Source organism: Apus apus, chromosome 7 (genome assembly GCF_020740795.1).
Source record: "Apus apus isolate bApuApu2 chromosome 7, bApuApu2.pri.cur, whole genome shotgun sequence".
In the NCBI taxonomy this organism is placed as follows: Eukaryota; Metazoa; Chordata; class Aves; order Apodiformes; family Apodidae; genus Apus; species Apus apus.
In genome coordinates this window covers 15784707-15807489 of record NC_067288.1, presented here as the reverse complement: position 1 = coordinate 15807489, position 22783 = coordinate 15784707, and the positions used below count along the sequence as shown (strand labels likewise).

Below are 22783 nucleotides of genomic sequence, written 5' to 3'. Positions count from 1 at the left end.
GAGGTCATGGCACTAGATATGAAGTAATTTATGTAGGACTCTAACCAGCATTCTGAATTCCCTGATTCCTGTTCCCCCAGGGAAACTGGATGCCAGCAATGAGTCATATGTCTGAACAACGGGAGACCTTCTTCTTCTAACTTTGTTTGCTAAATAGTCAATCATCTTTGGAAAACACTTCCAAATGTTTTTTTAATTTCTCCACATCCTAAAAATATCACAAGCAAACTGTATTCTCGTGGAAGTCCTTCATTTTCAGACAGAATTTACATTAACAGAATTCTTTACTATATATATACTGTTTTCTGTCCCTTTGGTAACTCAGCATTACAGTATTGATCATTCAGAGTAAAGGAGGACTATGGCTTGGATGTCATCCCAAAATACTTCTTGTAGCTTTACTAGAGCTACAGGACTTGAAGAAGGAATCAGTTCAGAGAAATCCTTTGGCCTATGTTTCATGTCCAGCCTAAGCACTTATAAAAATGGGTAGAAGCAGGACATTGTATTCCTTAGAATTCTGCATCTTTTAGTGATGAGACCTCTTTTTCAAGTAAAAATCACTTAAAAATCTCTGTTCTGTTGCAATACTTTCACAAAGGCCCATGAATTTCTACTGATAGAAAGCCTTCCAGCAAGGCTGGAAGCTGCTTAAATGTGACACATCACTGATGCACACCTAGAACTGACAGTCTTCAAAAATTAGACACCTATCCATCACCTCAACAGAGTTCATCACATAGCTGTTGTCAGAGCACTGACAACCTCACACAGAACACAACAGGCTGGAGGTTCCATGTTGCTGTTACTCAGCCTAGTAAATCTAGCTGTTGCTGTAATACTCAGGATACGCTGTCAACTCCTGTCTGATGTGGAGCAATAACTGAACTTAGATCTCTTCCCAAGCTATGTAAGATCCTCAGAATCCTTTCTCATTATTGCACATTGAGGCTTTTCTACTTTGAACTGCTTAAACACCCTTTGGGACAAAGAAAGAGCGAGGATGTCTATAGGCTGGCAGCCAGAAAAACCCCTAAGAAACCCAATTACTCATTATGGCATGCATTTTCATGAAGGAAACACAGAAGGAGCAGCAACAACAGCAAGACACACTCTGTGTAACAAGAGCAAGGCTATGAGCTGCATAACTAGACTGGCCATCCCAGCCAAAGGCAGTGACACCCCAGAGACGTACTGAAGCTCAAAGAAGGTAGATGGAAAGGACAGGGAGCACTTTCCTTTACAAGCCATAAAACCTGCAAATCACAATGAAACTTCACTTGTAAGGTTTCTGTCTTAATCAATCATAGATGAACTACACAAGAAATACACTAAAGGGAAGGGAAGTTGTCCTGGTTTGAGCCAGGATGAAGTCAATTTTCCTTTTATTTTTTTTTTCCTTCAGTAAGCTTTCTTTTAACTAGTAGCAGAGTGTTCCAGCTAGGAATGATAACACACAGTTGAATGTTTTTCTAACTGCTGGGTCTTCAAGGTCACACCTTTACTCTGCCAGTTCAGACACTACAGGGAGATCTGTGACCCCCCTGTAGGAGGCTGAGTTAGACAGACAGCAAAATTGGCCAGAGATATTCCATTCCATATATCTATGCAAGCTCAGAGGAAGGTCAGAGACCACAGAAGACAACTTCCTTCCTGCTTCCTCATCCCTTCTCCTCCATCCATGGCCAGTGTCCAGGGAGGACTCCATCCATCCATCACCATCAACCCCCAGGCTGGAGCTCTCCTGACCCTCATCACTCTGCACTCTCTTCGGCAGCTCCGGAACCTTTTGGGACTGTCTGCAGCTCAGGAGATGCTGTGGGAGTTGCTGGGGGTGGGGGGAGGCAACAGGGGTTTTGTACATTTCCTGAACAAATTTGTATATAGCTGTATATATTTTCTTATAACATTAGTGTTTAATTAAAGCTGTGTAGTTTAGTTTTCAATCCAGCAAAATCTCTCTCTTTTTCTCTCTCTCCTTCCCTACCTGGGTGGGAGGTGGAGGGGATTGAGAGCATTGTTGTCAAACCTAAGTCAAGGGGTGACAGAAGTGTGTGTAGCAAACAGGGTATCAACAATAATTTTTCCATCATTTTCCACCTTATCTTTCTACAGAAGAAGCTTAGAAAAAGTGCAAAGAATGCAATTCTGCAACTTTGGGGTAGTTTTTAACCTAGTATTCATTTATAAACTAAGGCTGTTAGAAACTACAGATTCTTTCTTTCAAAGATTATTTTAAATAATTGTGTGTTCTTTGTTCTGTGCTTAGTCAGTGCTTGTAGGAGTGTAACTATTGCCCAATAAGGGCAGTTAGAAAGAGTATTTTAACTACTTTACTTAGAGGAGGCTCAAATTGATTGGGTTACTAATTTCCAGAGGATTCTTTCATGTTTCTTTAACCAATTCCTTGTTGCTGCTAACGTATGCCAAAGAGACCATAGATGTTTAATTCCCACTAGAATATGTGAAATATTTGGGGAATGTTGCCAGCTTTAGCAATAGCTCCACACTGCTAAGACATTAGCCTCTATTACCACTTTCATTAGGTTCTTTCTAGCCTGGAGGGACAGGGGCTGATAGAACCTGTGCTATACTATGTGTAACCTCACTGATTCTCTCTTTCCAGACTGCAAGCCATTCACATTTATGCTCAGAAAGCCTTTTTACTACATCTTTAGAAAGATGACCGAGGCAAGACTGAGGCATCCATACCTAGGATCTTTGGAGCATCCTTTAAAAGAAAATTTAGTCCTAATCCTATTGAGTTTAAGTTCCATGATGCTAGAGTGAAGCAGGTGGTCTATGACAAGCAAATGCTTGCTTGTCCATTGCTTTCCCCTTCCTTATGCTCATTAATCACATTTGGATGCTACTGTAATAGAAAGCAGACAGACTGAAAGCAAAGAGCAGTATTAGCAAGTCCCCAATCCCCTTTCCTATGGGAAAGGGATAAAATAAACATCTATTACTGACACTCTTTGTATTCTTGTTTTTTAGACTAGTAAAAGTTTAAGATGCAAATCCTGGCATCTCCCATGAATATCAGTAAGTCTAAACTGGGAGAACTGGCTAATGTAAGAGGGTTTTGGTTACCTATTAAAAACCCCAAGGCCCTTACTGGATAGACTCAGGCCAAGATATGCAGTCTAAGGAGCTCTTCTGGCTTTATTTTGATCAAGATAGTATCTAAGTAAATAAATATTCTCACCACCATGGGCCTTATGGGATGAATAACTGTTCTTATAGCCATAGTAGAGGCTTTTAGGACTATGGATTGGCCAAACACCGTAACTACAGACAGATTCAGTGCCCCTTTCCACTACAGCCTGACTGATTTCCTAAAGCTTGAATAAAAATGCTGAGGAAGTAGTTGTTTATATTTCTTACAGTTTTGTGAAAGATGGTAATAAAAGACTTTAATCTTTAAATGAAAATGGATACTATCCCAAACTCACCCAGGGAAGACAACTACAGAATCTCAGGAGAGTTCCTTCAGTGGGTATATCCTTCCCAGTTCAAGGCTTCTGTTCCTTGATATAATCAGTTAAATCGCTTTTCTTAAATGCTGACTGGCATACAAGATACACTAGGTACACTAGATAGAAATAAATACGTAACATTTTAGCTCCCTTAATTTTACCAGACAGATTTAATAAATGCACATAACTAATGGGTATATAATGACTTCCCTAAACTCCTACTTGTAGATCATGCATTCTATTTCCCAGTACATCTTTTTCTCCATGAAAAATTAAATTGGAAAGTCAACAAGAGAGAAATCATATTGGGGACATTTTCAACCCATTCATTTACATTTTCACTCTTTGCAGAATGTGGATAGTGTATTTTTATGGCATGTTTGGTTGCTATTCAAAACATCTTTTTTTTTTTTATTGAATAGCCAAGATTATTAGATGAGTAGAATCCTGTATGCATAATAAGAACACAATTTAAAGCTGTCCCTAGGCTAATTTATGAAGCACTAAATCAATTGGAAAAGTTTTCCCTTTTTCTTAAAGAGGCACAAGGTTGCTTTTTCAGCTGTTTTTGTCTGTTTTCATGGTCTGTGCATTGATCACAGCCTGGTACAATTAGCCAAATGCATATGGGAAAAGAAATATCTGAGGGATGAAACTAATGATATGTGCACTCTTTGTTGGTTTGTTTCACTCCCCTTTCTAAAAGTATTCCCTGTTAACTAGTGCAGAAATCATCACTGACCAAGGTTCACAGACACTGACCGATGTGTAAGAGAATACAATTAATGTATAAGAGTTTTGCAAACAGATGTTTGTAACTGCACAAGTACAAGGCTTGTCAGTCAACCTAGCAAAACGTTCTGTGAAATAACTTTCTTCACATCCCAGCAAGGATGTGTAAGCACATTAAGGTTCCAATAAACTATAAAAAATTCCAGAGTAGGGACTGCTGCTTCGTAATGCCAGTATGTGGAAATAAGAATACCTACAGACCTCAGAGCACATTATAAAAGCAAGCAGGTTTCACTGCCATTCATACTCATAGTAAATGGAAGCACCTAGATGGCACATATTCCCTGATCATCCAGCAATAGTGACAAAAACAAAATCCAAAGCTCTTGTCTACATCAGCACATTTCAGGACCACATTGCCTACTCTCATTTTGCATTTGTGATTGTGCTTTAGCCTTGGCATTTCTAATTTACTTACAGAAACGTGTTCTGAAGTGCTATTTTATCCACAGATAATTGCTACTGATGGCAGTTGCTGGACTTTCCCAGTCTGAGAGTCCTCTGAAGGGAAATGTTTTCCAGCTTATGTACAGCCACACAGATAGCTCTATAAAGACCTTTTGTCCTAGTTTCATGCACAAGAAGTTATTCAGAGAAATCATAGCATTAGTAGGACCTACCTGACACTTCTGGATTGACTAATACATATACTTATGTCAGACAAGTAAGAAGCTCTTCTTGGGAAAGAGGCGGAAAAGACAGCAGAAATTTCAACTCTTTGAGGGCTACTCTGACAGTGTAGTCATTGACTGAAAAAGCAGGAGGACATTTATTGCTATGTTTTAGTTGTTTTCATGTGTGATTTAAAATGTATCTGTTGCAGTATTAAGTACTCTCATCCTGAAATGTTTAATTAGACATATTTGGGAAATTCAAAGCTAAAAACATGCTTTGTTAAATTGGCAACAGTTACATCCTAAACTGGTATAAACCTAATTTCATCAAGCAGAATTGAACTATCAATTAATAGAGTTAGTCTTTAATTTCACGGTCACGTTTAATGTCTTTCCCTAGCTAAGGAGAACCCAAGGATTTGCATATATGTATTTTTGTCCTTCAGAAGGGCAAATTATATTTCCTGTTCATGTAAGTGGCATGAGTGCAGCATCCCCCTACATGACACAGTTTAAAGGGTATAATTAGCAAAACACAGTCCTTACTCGTCTGCCACCATCTGAGGTTGAAAGGGAGAATATTCTATTCTTGTATGAGTGTTGACAATAACCAGAGTAGCTTGAACTTCCTCAAATATCCTGCCCCTGGGAGCTGCCTTTCTAATACAGGATTTTTCACATCTGTTATCTAGAGGGAAGAATGCAAAATGTCTGTCAGAACTATCACTTGGACTTGTAACACACTTTGCAGCATTCTAGGTCCATGAAACTGAGATAAACATGCAGTATTTCCATTTGACATAGATAACATTACTCCACCACTACTTTTTATTTGAAAGAAAGTTGTATTAATTTTGTTGGCTAGTTCACCCTGATACTGTCCTCTGTCCACGTGATATTCTCTTGACTGCTACATCATATCACTATCAAAAGCTGTTGAACCAGCTGTTTAGAACTCTCAGAGCAATGTTTCAATTGCTCTGAAAAATCTTTTCCATGATGCCTTGGCCTAAACTCTCCATAATCAGAACAGCCACAGAAAACTCTGATATCAAAGTGCTTAACAGTGCAACATGCCCTCAAAAATGCCAGCAATATGAATCTGCATGTGTACATTTAGTTTTTTTAAGGTAGGTGTTGAAACCCTCAGGCAGCATATTTGGACTGGGTGAACCATCAGCGTCATTGGAAGACTTTACTAAAATGTTATGTCTGGTTTCATCCCAAGAGACGGCAAATAGGACAGACAGAACTTATCATAGGATGTAATGACTTTAGCATGCCATTCAAGTGACACTGAGGAGGTGTGACATCTATTCCACAGGCTGGAGTTGCAATGGGCAGTGAGAAAAATGTTCCCTTAATTCAACAGATACAGTTTATTTTACCAGTTGGAAATAACTGGGCTCTGCAAAGGTAAAAGAGGACCAACACTGATGCATTACTTTAACACCCACTAAAATCCTCTTTAAGGGCTTATGGATTGCATCTGCCCCATTTTGGCCTCGTTTGCATGACTGAAATTCATCCCACAAAATACACCACACAAAACACTGGAGAAATTCTGCGCCTGCAAGAGTGAAAAAGGCCTGTTGCTAATGTTTTATTAAAGCCTCGTAGTTCTGGACTAGCGTGGTGCCATTTTATAAGTGCTGGCAACATCCTCATGAATACCTGTGACAAGTGCCATTAACGTAAAACCACAAAGTGGAACTGGGCATGATAAGGTATTTAGAATCTCAACATGCACGTGCCACACTTAAAAATGTACTTCATATATATCTTTTTAACTGTGTATTTTTAAAAAAACAAGTCAATTCAATGCCTTACATTTTGAGTTTTAATTCCAATCAAGCTCATTTATAGTCATCACAAACACGTACCTGCCAGTAATGAAGGTTGTTTAATTAGGTCCAGATAAAATAGCTCCAATTCTGTTTCTGATCCACCTGTCAAAGCAAATCAGTCTTTTACTTGACTTAAAAAAAAACAAATTAGACTAGCTGATGATTTTTTGAATATTCAAGTAGACATACTGAAGATAAACCCAAACAGAACTCGTGACTGAACAAAAGCCTGGAACGTGACCCCAAAGATGAAGAGATCTTGTTCTGCCAGAAGCAGATTTCCAAGCTTGCTAAAAAAGTGGCTACTGGAAAGGATAGCAGTGTCTTCCACAGCTTAGGGCAAGGTAACATTTCAAAGCTATGTAAAATTAAACACAAATAACAATGTTAAAGGTCCTTCTTAAAGCCCCAAAGCCAGGTGACTTCAGAACAGATACGTCCAAATCAAGCCATTATAGTTCTATGGAAAAAAAATACTTTGCTGTTTGTGCTACTATTACAGAAACAAGTAGAGAATCTTGAAGGGCCGATAGGGTTGAATGATACAAGATACTTTCTTTTTTCATTGGCTTATAAGATGGAGTAGCAGACTGAATAGATTTACTGGTAGGTAGACAGTGATATAAATTGACCATCACAAATGGCATTATTTGACATATGAGATGTTAATTAAAACAACTCAGGACAGCTCTGAGAGATAACTAATCATGGCTTATTATAGGAGCTCAACCAACAAGTTCCAAAAGTGTAGGATTAGGCACAAATGCTAGGCAGTAAACTAGAGAGAAAGTACTGATTTAAAAGCCCCATTCAGACACACACAGTTAACATCGAGAACACAAAAAAGGTAACTCAAATGTTAATATGTAAGTTATCTGCTAGGCTCTGGTAAGTGAACCAGCCCACATGTCCTCGCTGCTTCTGTGATTTCTGTGCACTCAATCCATTAAGTGAGATCTCACAAAAAATGTCAGGGCTTCATTTTTTTTTCTCTTTTGAGCCTACCATTTATTCTGTTAGGATGATCCTCCTCTCATTCTCTGATTTCCCATCAAAGTGGTTCTACTGTTGTTAGTTACTAGAGGACTAACTTCTTTCCAATCATTTATACATATTGTATTGGCAACTTTTGTGCCTTCTAGAAGATGAAGTTGTTCATTTTGATTGATTTATAATGCAAGATGGCTTGCTCTTTTCTTCTCACTAGCATTCTAAGCACCATCCTCATTTTGTCTTTAACTTGTTTAGATTGGACATTTTTTGATTTGGCTTTCCAAATTCAATGACACTGGTCTGATTTTATCAGATGTTGACATTAACTTCTTACTTTATGCAGACAACTCAAGCACATTTATGGTAGCAACAGGACAAGGGCTGTACCAGATTTCATTGTGTTTGGTTTTTTTAATTCTTTTCTCTATAAATAAAATCCTGACTCAATAATGCCAGAGTTCTTCCATTTCCCTCCTATCCATTCACATGAGACAAAGTTATGAGCAACAATGGCTCAAAATCCATTCATGTTTGTTTCATTAAAGTCTCTCCGCTTACTTGGTTGTAAGGAAATCTGTCTTCTTAGATGATGAAGTCTGATATGCATCTCACAATCTCATGTTGTGAAAACAGCAAAGCATGAACTTTTTATGCCTACACATGGCAGTTCTACAAGTCCTCCTTGAAATGACAATATGACTTTTTTTCATCCCCAGCTTATTTTTGCTCAAGGTACAACAGGAATGAATCAGTACCTGAGGACCATAATTACCTGTTGTTTCTACAGTTCAAAAACCACATACTGTCTATACCTGTGAGAAGCAGAGGCAGCTCTAAGCCAAATGTTAAAAAAGGGTTATGTTTTAACCTGAGCATTTGCACACAATTCACTCATGATGTTGCATCTACCAATATGCTTCATATTAACTAACCACCATTTCCAAAAGACTTCCAGATTCTTGTCTTCATGTATCATTGACACCTCCACCATACTTACATTGGATTGTATTCAGCTATTCCATTTATGCACTTCTTTCCCACTAGATCAGAAGTAGATGATACTTACTTCAAATACAAATGCTGCATTGTTTCAAAATACACCATACACTACTGCTGTCAGAGCCTGCAGAAACTCACAACAACTTTATGCAGTGTAATTAATAATTAACAATGATCGGGAAAAATCATCTTACCTTCTTAGTTTCTCTTTCTCAACTGAATACACTCTGAAGTGAATCAAAGTTGTCCACTGTGAGCCTGCAGAATGGAAAATGGACCATTCCCTTTACCCGTGCACATTATATTCCACATATAAATTGGTGGGAACATACGGCAAAACTGCTAATATATAAAACCTAGATTTTTGCTTCCTTTTTTTGGAAACAAATGAATCATCTACTGCATGATCACCACTACTGTTTTGCAAGACCTGAAATCTGGGTTAGAAGTGTTAAGGATACTGGCAAAAGTTGGCCAGTGGTATGATTACTGATGCTAACACTCAGCTCCACGACAGGTGCACTCAGGTATCAGCTAAATTACCTAGAAAGGTTTTTACCATAAGGAGCAATTAAGCTGTCATGGAATGGCACCAATGCTACTGACATTTAACCAGTCTCAACTGGTAGATAAAAGTAGCATGTTTATTTCAGCTCTATTTACAACAAAACCTGTTAAACTTTCACCAGTATTTGGGATTTTGCTAATCTCTCCTCCTCCAAAGTCAGGAAGCAGCACACAGCAACACCTGCTTTTGTGAACAGCCACAGACTGGCTACGCAGACCCTGTCTTAGCTGGGTGTTTTGCATCATTTGTTGGTCTAAGGTGTTGGTTACCCAATCAGCACTGGGTTCTCCACCTCTTTGTGATGTTGTGTGCTCCAACTAATTTTTATTTCACCTCTCCCCTAACCTTAGTATTTCTGGCACAATGCTTCCTCAATTATATACTCTGCACCAGCACAACTCACTCAGCTTGTCAGTGCTTATCTGGGTTGCAAAAGGGGAAAAAACAGAATTGTCTCACATCACAAGCCTACCTCACCAGCATGCTCAAAATCATACCCTTAAAACATGCTTTTAACAAGCCAGTAAGTACTGCACCTTTTCCCCCACTACAGAGAGCAGGGAGGTGAGGCATTTCTCTGTGTGAAATGGCACACACATTTGGTAGATCTCATGTTTTAATGCTATTAGCTCAAAAGATTGAATTAAATAGAGAAAGGTTAATGAAAGGTTTCAGTCATGATTGCAGTGACCATGATGAAGCAAAGGGGCAAGAGAAATGGCAGCTTTAACAATTAAACTCCCTCAACACATTCCTTTAACACTACTGCCATAACACTGTGAAATGCCACAGTTAATCAGATCATGCTTACTGCTAACACTCTCTACTGAGAAGTTCCTGTGACTCCCCTGTTGGGATGTTCTACAAGATGATCGTATTCTTCATTAATGCTAAATAAAGACAGCATATTTTAGATGCCACACAATTCAATATCCTCAATTGTTTATAAATATAGAAGCTATTTATATTTTTTCATTCTGATATTTTTAAATGGCATGATAAATACATAAAGTACAAGCAAATCCCCTATTCCCTTGTAAATCTCAGTTTTGCCACAAAATAGAAGGCAACAAGCACCTAGCAGCCATGTTGCACCATACAGAAGTTTCCAATATATGCTGGAAGAACTTTGTTTACCTCACTAAAGGCCAAAAGCAAGTCTGGCAATCAGAGTCAGTCACATCTTCTTGCTTCAAGTATCTATTTCTTTGACTTGATTAAGTTGTAAGCAAACAGCTGAGTAGTTGAACCTCCTGCAGGGTCTCATCACAGTTTAGGATTGGCTCTTTCTGCATATCAATAAAATTCAATTGCAAAATATTTATAGTGCTAGAACATGCTAGAGAAATAAATTATCCTATAAAGAGCCCAGTTTTTGCTGTAGTATGCTCTTGTGTCCTTACTGAGGATAAAAGGAAGCGAAAAAGCCCAGACTTGCAGTGGGAGAAAGACAATGTTGGCCAGCAACAACAGCATTAGATCTGGATGTACAAGACCGTAATTCAGGTCACTGTTATTACCTTTGTGCCTTGGGCAAGTGACTGACATTATCCATATACAAAAGGGTTAAGAGCACTTACAACTCAAGGGTACTTCAGGCTTACACAATTTAAAGATTTTGGCACATTCGGGTATTTTAGTAACAGAAACAAGCCAAAGCAGAGAACTTCTTCAGTTTAAACAAGCTAAGAAAAAGACAGACAAAAAAAATAATCTTGTACAATTTGATTCACCGCTCATCTTAACATTTCTTTCAGCAGTATCATTTACATGTCAAACCAATATTCTGTATACTAACATAAAAACATGATGTGTCAAGGAGGAGAAAACGTGTTCCCATTAGAAGTAGATGGGTAAATCATGTTTTGGGTGGAGACTGGTAAACTACAGTAAGGTTCTGACAGATGTAGGTGCAAAGGTTAAGATGTTACTACTACCATCCATGTGAGGTTCCTCCTCACAGCAGAGATGTGGTGTAATGTGCTGCTGCACATAAATACCAGTCCACACTCTTTAGGAGACTAAATATACTGCAGGCTATGGACTACGGCAGCTGGGAGGAGATATAGCTCAACACTGGAGAAGGGACCTCCAAAAGAGGGGCAGAGCAGCTGTTTTGGTAACTGTAGTATCTTAAAGCATTGCAATTTAACAGAAGCCTACATGAATATAAACGAGAAAAGGAACAAGACTAGGAACATTCTACATGACTTTTGGGAATAATGCCTGATAGTTTCGCTAGTCTGTCCTTCAAATAGTGGATTTTTTGTGGCTTTTACAGTTTTACAGGTCTTAACTGGAAGAAATAGATTACAGAAAGGTAAGTAAAAGGTTTCAGTCATAATTACAATGACCATGACCCAATGAAAGGTCAAGGAACCTTGCAATTAAAAAAGAATACCAAACTTTTATTTATCCCATTGACAGAGCACAAAGAACTGCCACCATTAATTATACACCACACTGATTAACTAAAAAAGATGTAATGTGTCCCTTTGATGATACAAGATGGTTGTTATGGCAATGAGATGCTACTAAAAATTCTTTGTAAGACTCAATTGGATAACTTGTTTCATCTCATGGGGTTTTTCCACTTCGTTCTTTTTTCTTTTGTTTTTATTATCCACTTTTTTTTTTTTTAGTTCTTTGCTTTTTAAAAGACAGGAAGATTTTTTTTCTTAATTAATTTATTGGAGGACTTCCACTATTTAGGTAAGTTACACTAGATCTCCTCCTCTGTTTTGGACGTCAAATACAATAACCACTTGAACAGTGTCAATACTATCTATCTACAACCTTCAAAATTATGTCAGTTATATATTGTGGTTTCAAAATTCTGATCAGATACAGTGTGTAGACATGAAGCAGAAAATCCCCATTGAAACATGTGACATGGATCTTTCTTTGCCATTCTATAGAGCAGCACAACACTTCTCTTTGTTCATAAAAATATGGACCTATAAAACAATGTATGTAATGTCTGCTGAATATTCTCTACTATTCATGAAGTTAAAAATAACTTCTAGTTTTAATTGCTTATCAGTTCCATAAGCTTAATTCCTGTGATTTAACCTGCTTTCTTAGGGATCTGCTTCCTTTCCATATAGAACTTAATATTTTTATGAATTTTTACTGTTTAAAATGTATATGTATGTAAATTATTATTCATCTGAGCCTTTCACATCAGAGTTACAGTATAAATACTAAATCAATGCGGAAAACACCATGTCTGCTTTAACTTGACTTGATTATACCTAAATATAAAAAAAAGAAATTAGCATTTTACTCTATTTTTAGTTGTCTTCATTGTATCATACTGTGTATTTGTTTAAAGTTTGTAGATCAACACTCCTCCCAAGTACTTCCTATAGTTTTACACTAATAAAATGAAATCTTAAAACAACTATTGTGGGGCTAGGAAGTCAGATTTATAATGCAGATATTCCTCAAATGAAGGATAAATCTGCTGGAAACCTTGGGAAACTGAGTTCTGAGAACAGAACAACCTATTGCAGATGGTCAATTTAGAACAAGTTTTGCAAAAAAAAAAAAAGGTTGAGACAGTATAAAGTTTTAATTTAGGTGATATTTTTGCTCATGTTTTCCATAATTTATTATTGATTACTCTCAGATTTATTACCTATATTTTAGCTAACCATTTAGTATTCCAGAGGTTTTAAAAATAAAGCAGCTACAAAATGCTGCAACTCGGCAGTCGTGCCAAAGACCATTTTTCTTGTCCACAGACGTGATGGACATATGAATGTGACTCAGGAAGAAAACACTATTAATATGAAGAAAAGTTATGACTTTTGAATTATGCTGGCTTGCCTTGTAAGTAATTCCCTGGGTTATATCTGCATTGTATATTTTGATAAGTATACATAGTCAGATTCTCTTCACACTTTTTAGCTTCTTTAATAATTTTGTTAAATGCAGAAGGGGGGAAAATAAAGACATATTATTAATAAACAAGCAATTAAACAGGTTAGGGCAACAATGCAATGCTGGTCATTCAGGAACCCTGTGCTAATTTTAATTAGCTGCTTTCCCTTGCTTTCAAATGTAATTAAAGCAGCTTAGTTGTGCTCAGTGATGCAAACCACCTTATTTAATCACTAACATTATTTCCCTGAACTATTAATGATTTTCAAAATGCTTGTTTATGCAGAATTAGAACAGTAATTATCTTACCAGTTAATTTTGTACCTTTACATTTCACACCTCGCTCAAACGTCATTCATTTACCACAGTCTTTCTGTCAAAACAAAGAAATGCTTGTTCTAAATGTGCTTCTGACTGCCAAATTGAAAGCCAAGTTTTGTAACACTAATAAAGTAGCTCCCAAGTGAAACAGGTGTAGTAATTTAGACCCTTCCTGTCTCGAGCTTGCACGTACATGCTATGTCTTTTCTTTATTAGCTTTAAAATGAGAGCTTGGTGTGCAAAATAAGCTATTTAATTCAGACTTGTGGAGCAGAATATAATCTTTAATTTAAACTAGAGCAGTAAAAAAAGGCCTTTAATTTTAACTGGCATGTGCGTGTGAATTTGAATTAATAATCCAGAAAATTGAAACTGTTTTGCTGCTGTTGCTGATACTGACTGTTCTTCACATGCCCTTAGTTTCACTCACTCTATTTCCCTCTCTCCTAAGTTTGTCCAGTGCCTATTTTATGATATTTCTGTTTTCCAGAAAGGGAAATTTTCTAAAAAAGGAATTCTTAGTTGACTGAATTATTACAAAAAACGTACTATGTTGCAATAAATTCTTGTGTCTATATTAATTCAGTTTACAAAAGGAATATAATTGGTATATCCATTATATCTACTTAAGACAGAACTTAAATGCACCATGAATTTATTCTGTATGAATCATCAGAATTTTTTTCTGTTATTTCTTTTAGTGTAAGTTAACAACTACTTGTGTACTTAAAATCACAAAATACATCAGCCTTACAATCAGCAAATAATTCCTCTTCCTGACTCTCGTAAAGAAGGGAAGTATTCCCTATAACCAAGGAAATTAAACAACTGCCCAATGCCATACAAAAGAAAAACTGTGGTGGAACTAGAAATCAAAAAAAGCAAGCTCCATCTTTCAGCTGTTCTGAACAGTATCTGAGGTCTCTGACACCTTACCTAAATAGTGGAGTAAGAGCTTGTGATGATGCTTGTTGCATCTTTTTCAGATGAGCAGTGAGCTAGATGAGCAGCCTCCAAGGAGAAACAGAATCACAGAATGTTAGGGGTTGGAAGGGACCTCTGGAGATCGAGTCCAACTTCCCTGCCAGAGCAGGGTCATCTAGGGCAGGTCACACAGAAATGCATCCAGATGGGTCTTGAAAGTTTCCAGAGAAGGAGACTCCACAACCTCTCTGGGAAGCCTGCTCCAGTGCTCCCTAACCCTTACAATAAAGAAGTTCTTCCTCATATTGAGGTGGAACTTCCTGGGCTCCAGCTTGCATCCATTGCCCCTCATCCTATCACAGGGCAGGACTGAAAGGAGATTGGCCCCTCCTTCTTGACACCCACCAGTCAGATATTTATATACGTTAATACGATCCTCCCTCAGTCTTCTCTAGACTAAACAGCCCCAGGTCTCTCAGCCTTTCCTCATCAGATGTTCCAGTCCCTTAATCATCCTTACAGCCCTTTGTTAGACTCTCTCCTGAATATCCCTGTCTCTCTTGAACTGGGGAGTCCAGAACTGGATGCAGTATTCCAGGTGTGGTCTCACCAGGGCAGAGTAGAGGGTGAGGAGAACTTCCCTGCTGGACACACTCTTCTTAATGCACCCCAGGGTTCAATTGGCCTTCTTGGCCACAAGGGCACATTGCTGCCCCATGGAAAACTTGTTGTCGACCAGGACTCCAAGGTCCTTCCAGCAGGTCAGCTCCTATTCTGTACTCGTGCATGTTGTCACTCCTTTTCAGGTGCAGGACTCTACACTTACCCTTGTTGAACCTCATTCTGACTCTTTCTTTGCTGGGGCCACACATCAGAAAAATAAGTAACTATCAGTTTAATTCAATTCAATGAAGCTCAACATTTCATACACAAGACAACAGCCTAAAAATCCCATTGTAAACCAGGCTAGCACAGCACAGTAACACACACCCCCCCCTTCTGAAAAACAAGGACCCCAAAACAACTAGATTTGATGTAATGCCTCTACCACTGACATAATCTGACTTTCCCCTGCCCCAGGAAAGGTAACTGCAAATAAAGTATTAGATTTTAGCTTTCAAAGGCTCATTAATGTGATTAAATTTAAATATGAATGCAGTGCATTTGACCTCCACTGGACTACTAAAGCATAAAGTTACACATGTAAACAAAGGGATGGCAGGATGGGCAACTAAGAGTATAACAATCTTTTTGCATGTGTTCATTACAGGCACTGAATTACTGCAGTCAAGATTTTTAAATACTACATCACATTTCGTAAATATTCTTTCTCAATACACTATAAATCATACAGAAGAAAGCAGATCAATGTACAAAAGAAGCTGTTTTAGTTAAAAAGCTGTATTTTGTCTCAGAGCTTTACATGCACTCTGTCAAAGTAGTCGTATTTTAATAAATTTAAATGTATTAGATTTTTCCACAGATTCTATAAATTTAAGACAGCTAAAATTATTTCAATATTTCCAGAATGCCCAAGATCCATGGTCTCCTGGCAACTAGCAATCACATGGCTGTAGAGGTTTTGGCCTACTGTTATAATGCTGTTATATGTTTGGTTGATGATTTATTCAAACCCAGTTTCAAACCTGCTGTTAGCTCCCTCATTGCTTTAATGCAGCTAGTCTACCATTCATAACTGTCAAGAACCAATTCAATGGGACCTGGGCTTATTAAGCACCCAAACTGTGTAGTGAACATACTCAGTTTTGTTCCTGGGAATGTGAATAAACCCTATACTTTCCATCTGTTTAAACTGATCTCCAGTTTTTTTTAACACTATGCCATATTTTTATCTTGTTACCAAGATACTCAGCCAGGAACTCCAAACAATACCTTGTGTACAGCTCAGTGTCAGTAGGTGGCAGGAAGCGACCTAACAGGGGCACAGACACAGGGGGAAAGGTTAGTTTAATATGCTGTTCTTGCAGTAACTTACTGTACGTACAGAGTATAAGGTTTACTATGTTACAGAGAAACAGGAAAGACAAGATCATCTTCTGGATACAGCACTGTGCTTGGAGGAACAGCAAAGGATTTCTTCAATAGTCACTTGCTGCTTTCCTTGAAAAGATAAAGATTGCTCTGGCAATTAAAGAAGAAATCGCAGTGAAGATTTACCCTATTGAGGACAATATTATCAATTCTCTTGGTCAAACACACCAACTGTATAAACAAAACACAGAGAAAATTGGTTTTGAAAATAAAATATTACTTAACAAGTGCATTTATGTTTTAATCTAACTCTGTTAATTCAGTAGTTTCAAAAAGGCATATTTGAATTGAAGGCTTTAATATTTTTTCATGTTGAATAATGTGTTAATATGATTTTTCTCCATTCCATACACATCAGGAACACTCTCAGCTGTGTTGCCACAATTACACAGCAGCAGTGTCCATGCTTTTTAATGCAAGCCTGGGAATAAAGCTGGTTCAAACCATTTGGTTTAAAACAATCATAAAGAGCCATTTTAGCATAATGACTCTAGTACAGCATGCTTTGCTTGTATTTCAAGGATTCTAGTGGGGAAAACAACATTCTGAGCACTAATTTAATTTAAATTAGGACTACTGTAAAATTTAGGTTCTGACCAAATGGCAATTAACTAAAGTTTGAGATTGGGTTTTGGTTTTATTTTTGTTCTGGCACAAAGGACCCAGTGTTTCTCAAAAAGAAAATTATTAAAAAAAAAAGATCTGAAGATGACAACAAGAATAATTGGAGGGTCAGGAGGCTTTTTCTTGAGTATTTGCTGATGTTTTGCCCATCCCATCAAGAATTTCAACAGAGGAATAAAATGGCACTCTGTCTTCTGGACAGCTTGATGTTTGTCTTTGCTGTCAAGCAAAAAGGGATGCAATTCCATTCATACAGAGAGTATTAGAATAATGCAAAAAATATTATAAAACAGAGCAATTCACAATGACAGCCACTCAAAATCTCATATTAAGGGGTCTAGACTCCTTCACAACATACAGATTAACACAGATTATCAGCTCTTCGCAGTTTCAAGAAGATGTTATCACAAAAAAATTCTTAAAATTATTCACAATTATTGGAACATTAGCTAACTATGCTACACTTCACTTTTAGCCTGATGCTGCAAATATGACAGGCCTCACTGCTCACACCCAGGAGTGACTGCAGCAGGACTACTCTGCACTACAACTGGGAGTCCTTGTGAGAAAAATCCTATCAAAAGAATTGGGAGAGTCATAAGATAGATGTATGAATATAAAGGTAGGATTTTCAAAAGCATAGTTGCCCTTTAAAATTAATCCTAATTAATTTTCTATAAGACTTTCAGTTCAAACTCGGGGCTTCCTTTAAAATAGACACAGTGGACACAGTTCTCCAGACTGTTAATTTGTTTTGTGGCAATGGAATGCCATTAAATTTAACTAGCCTTGAAGTGGCAAATATACACAGTGCTTGGGCTTTAAATAAAGCTTACTGCTGCTCCAAGTCAATCAAAATATTTTGCAAAATTAGGAAAAAGGCTAGAGCACTTCCACCTCTAAATCTTTTTTCATAGTGACCTATAAAAATGTCTGTTCTTTGGAAAGGTGAGGTTCTGTGCAGCACTCCTATGGTCTCTTTCAATGTTCTACACTGGATGATGTGAATTTTTCAGGTGCAGGAAGCAATTCAGTATTGTCTTAATCTTCCTGAATATTCACTGATTACCCAGCAATGAAATCAGATGGAAATTTAGGTAGAATCAATATTGGGTAGCTTTTTCTTTAGTGATCACATCTACAGGAGAAAAAGGTTCCATGGAATAATGTCTCAGAGGTTGCATCCAACTTTTCATGTTCTTAGCCTTATGAATAAACCCACAGAACTGTTCTTGTATCTTATATTACCTCATCAGATGATTAGATCTGTCCATTAATGCCATGTATATCTGGCCCCAAATACAGGAATGAAAAAAAATTAAACAAAAAATGATGGGTAGTACTAGCAATTTATAGTTTCCAAATGATTTAACTATTTCTTATTCAGAGATTTCATCTGGGAGAGGTAATCAGCAATCAAACTAATTAAAGAATGCTATCAGGGAAGGGAGGAAAAGCAGCTCAGTAGGGCAACCAGTGCAGCTTAATACTTTGAAGCAGGGTGTATTATAAACTACTTATAATCTGTAAATTTCTGTATAACCTGTTTCTCAAAAACTATACCAATTACATTAGCCTCCTTAAATAGCTGCTCCCATGCCCCAGTTAGTGAACAACTGGTCACTGTCTATCAGTCACTAACTGGTAGGAATTGTTCAGAGCTTATAGTATTCACCCCTCAATCTTCTCTCAGCTAGGCAAATCCAGGAGTGTTGAGGGGGATGGTTTGCCTTCAGTTAGCTCATGTTGATCTAGACCAAAAACCAGGCACAGTATTTTATATCAGGTCTCACACTCTCAAGGAGTAACTTCAGTTTTAAATCTGAGAGTCCTGATCATGCAATCTCAAATTACACCTTGTTTTTCTTTTCCCCTAGTATTTACCAAGAAGCTTAAGGACATGATTTAGAAGTGGACTTGCCAGTGCTAGGTTAATGGTTGGACTTGATGATCTTAAATGTCTTTTCCAACCAAAACAATTGTATAATAATAGAAGATAAATACATTATAATAACATAATATAAAAATATAATACATAATATAATAATTAAAGATGTTTCATTTCTAAAGGTTATGTCCCAAGTGCTTGCAAACTCCTCATGACTGGTTATCAGTCAAAAAATTTTTAATGGTGTCTGCTCTTTTTTCAGAGTAGAACTGGATCTGTGAGAAACCTTAGGGAAGCCTGTTGTGTACATCCCTGAATTACAAAACAAAGTATTACTATCTTCGAGTATTTTTAAACATTTGTGTAAATGTTGTACTTAGGTTCATCCTATTCATATTTTCTTATGCCACAGTCTATATTATTTAAGCATAAACAGATGACATTTTAGAACATGGAGTTTTTTTCCTATTAATTCAGTCACAGAACAGAATCAAGTTCTTTTGTGAACTAAGGAAAAGAAAATGGAAGGCAAAGCATACCTCATCTGCCTTAAAAACTGGTGAAAGAATATAAATTAAGAGGAAAGTGAGAAGGTCATCAGAAGTAAGGATCACAGGAAATTCAATGGATAAAGCCAATTTCAGTATAAAAAAAAACTCCCCATATCACTCATCATAAATATGATGAGTAAAAATTTCCCACAGAATTTTAAAGGCAGACGGAAACTACACAAACCAGGTGTCCCAAAGCAAGTCTTTAAATCCTTAAAATATCTCCCTCATGCTTTACAAATATACCTCCACACTTCTTGAAAAATAACATTCTGACATTAAGTTAGGTATGAGGTGAGCATATTTAATACCACTTTGATATATGAAGACATTAGAACACCTCTGCTTTACTAAAAAGGAGAACTACATTCAGCCACAATCACAATGGCTGAGAGGCAAGATTTATAACTGCACACAAATTCAGAGGTAGAAGAAAAGGATTTTTTTCCAACATGTGTTATGAAAATCCCAAAGAGACTAAACTAGTCACCGGGGATGCAGCAATATTTATCTACCACCTGAAAGTATCAAGGCAGCATTCTTTATTAGCATAATGAACAATAAAACTAGAATTACACTCCACATTTAGATTAAAAACAGATCAGCTGGTCAATTTGATCCCTTGCAGAAAGTGATACTCAGCAACTTTGTTCACAGCCTAGGCCTCATGTCAAGAGAACAGATAAATGTTCCAGATCTCTTGTGTAGGTCCTCCTCACTTCCTTGTGCATTCAGCCTCCATACTCAGAATCTCTGCCAACCCAGATGAAACACATAATATTTGTGTAACAACTATTGTGTTTTGACAGTGTCAGAGTTGACTGATGTAATAGGTAGGAAGCAGAGAGCTTAATAAACCCTATTAAAAGTTGAAGTTTCAGTCCAATAGCCAAAGGTGCATGAGGTAATGTAGCCACAGTTTTCAATCACAGTCTCCTTTATTATGGCTTATTTCAAGTACCCTAATCTAAAATGAACGCATTAGGTTTTGTGTTCTTTCCAATGTTGCTGCCAGTGTCTCTTTGCCCTTCCTCCTGATTTGCTTGGTAGTTTGGGAGCCTAAGGGAGGGGTGGATTAAATTGGAAAATATAAATAACAAATCAAAATTAAAATGGATTGGATAAACAATTTCCCTTAGACTGTTTCTTAATAAGTGATTGATTTTTTAATCAATATTCATTATTTCTCAGAACATACCAAACTGTTTATTGAATAAATGAATGGCTAGAACTACAGTGACATGAAATCAAATAGGTGAACCAATTTCTTTAATAACATGGGCTGAACAGGCCACCTCATCTTACCTGGTTGGAACTAGAAGTCAGAAATCCAAGTGATCCAAAAAAAAGTTGTTTTAGGGAGCATGTGTTTTCATGTTTAAAATGCACAGGTGTATGGCCACATGCCGATTTGTGTGAATATTTCCAAACTGCAGTTGAAAGTTCTTTTCTTTTTGATACAACTTTGGTGCTTTTTCCCACAATTAATCATTACCCAGCATATTGCAAAGCTTCCGAAATAAAATTCAGATCCGAAAAATGAAATCTGTAAAACCAGTCACTGTAAAGTCTTGAGGCATGGCAAATGGGTTTCTCTAATAAACTTTTATTCACCAGTCTCAGATTCAGTAGTACATACGAACTATATGCTGAATCCTAATGTATATTCAGACTATTTCATATTATTTGTCATAATGTAAAAAACTTGCTCCTTTTGAAGTATAGATATCCTGAAGTTGTTTGGGTTTTTCTCAGTTGAAGAAAAAGCACTAGGGTAAAGATATTCAGGAAACGTTTTGTAACTTTGTTTAAAACACTAGCAAACATATTAATTTGCTACTATATGATAGAGATTATGTTGTTTGCATTATCTTTAACTTACAAAACTTTTTCCAGTACCTGGAAATGCTTAACCTTCATTTGTATTCATAATTTACAATATTCTACTTCTTATAAAAAAGAATAAATGGTACAAATCAACTTAATAAATTAGTAGGAGTTCTCACTTTAACATCTATTGCCACATAACATTGTTAACATAAAAGATGCTCAGTGATACAATTCTATAGCTATGCAGAGATAAAAGTATGAAATAACTTGAGCAATTAAAGGAATCAGAAGGATAGCAGGTTCAGTTTGTACACATTCAGTAAATGAATTCCATGTGTTCACTGTTGCCACAATTAATTAGAGGAATCAAGTATCAATGTAGCGCACTATGCTGTCATATACAATAATGCTAATATAATAACTTCCATTCAACTCACTTCTACAGATCACAGATTTCTGCAAATGGTAAAGGCCCATGGTAAAACAAGGAATCTAATCTAAATTCTGAATCTTTAAATCTAATTTAACTTCCAGTGTCATTCAACCTTACAAAGTTCCTTCCCAAAAATAAATGTAAGCAGTCTCCAAATACTTAATGAGAGCAACAAATAATTAAATGGAAGGACATCAGCAAAGCAAGAAAAAATTATTAATGGGTCAGCCAGACGCAATTCTTCAAGCTGCCTCTCTGCGTCTGTGTACTGTTTCAGCAAAAGCAACCCAAAAGGGTTTGTATTCAGGAAAAAGCCAGCACACTAACCTTGAGGTTACAAAAGTGTTAACTATTGAAATTAAGCTGTTTCCTGCTCCAACATATAAATATTCTGCAGGAATTTGAGTCCAGTCACCATCAGGCAGAACACAAGCTTCCAGCGCATTCAGGGCTATCTGACCACGAGATTCATCACCACTGACCAAAACAATACTTTCCCCTAATAATTATAAGCATTAAACCACAGGCACTGATGACCTGGGAGCTTTCAGTTCTCTCAGCTGGGGACTTTGCACTGTCCACTTTAATATGCATCTGTGTGAGTTTGTTAGGATCCAATTTATCTTTAGAAACGTAAAAAAAATAATGTTATTTTTCAGTATGAACTTGCTTAAAAAAGCTGTGATTGTCCTCTCAGTTGAGGCAACAGAAGATCTGGTAAAACATGCAGAAACTTAAGCAGAGGCAGTTTACGTCCCAAGGACTGGCCAGAAGATGGTGGCAGAGAGCAGTTCTCCCTTCCTCCTTCCTCACTTGGTTTAATTTTGATCCCCACAGACCCCAAGGTCCTCTGGACACCTCACTGCACTGCTACGTAACAGTCCCCTGCCTCCATCCACTTATTTTTTATGTTTCAAGATAACATACCGAGCTCAAAGCATTGGTTCACATCCAGTTCATTCAGTTAGACCTGGGCACTTACA

At 37.2% G+C, this 22783-nt stretch overlaps 1 long non-coding RNA gene across 6 annotated transcripts in view; it reads right to left on the bottom strand.

Annotated features, from left to right (window-relative positions):
• The window catches only part of LOC127387346 (uncharacterized), a 508224-nt gene that overhangs the window by 323170 nt on the left and 162271 nt on the right, over nt 1-22783 (bottom strand). For 5 of the 6 annotated variants that reach the window (XR_007890100.1, XR_007890099.1, XR_007890101.1 and 2 more), the window contains 2 exons: nt 8919-8982; nt 6769-6834 (listed from right to left, as the gene is read on the bottom strand). The exons of the other annotated variant lie outside the window; for it this stretch is intronic. This is a non-coding gene — a long non-coding RNA (uncharacterized LOC127387346). The remainder of the gene's footprint in view (nt 1-6768; nt 6835-8918; nt 8983-22783) is intronic. 6 annotated transcript variants of the gene reach the window in all.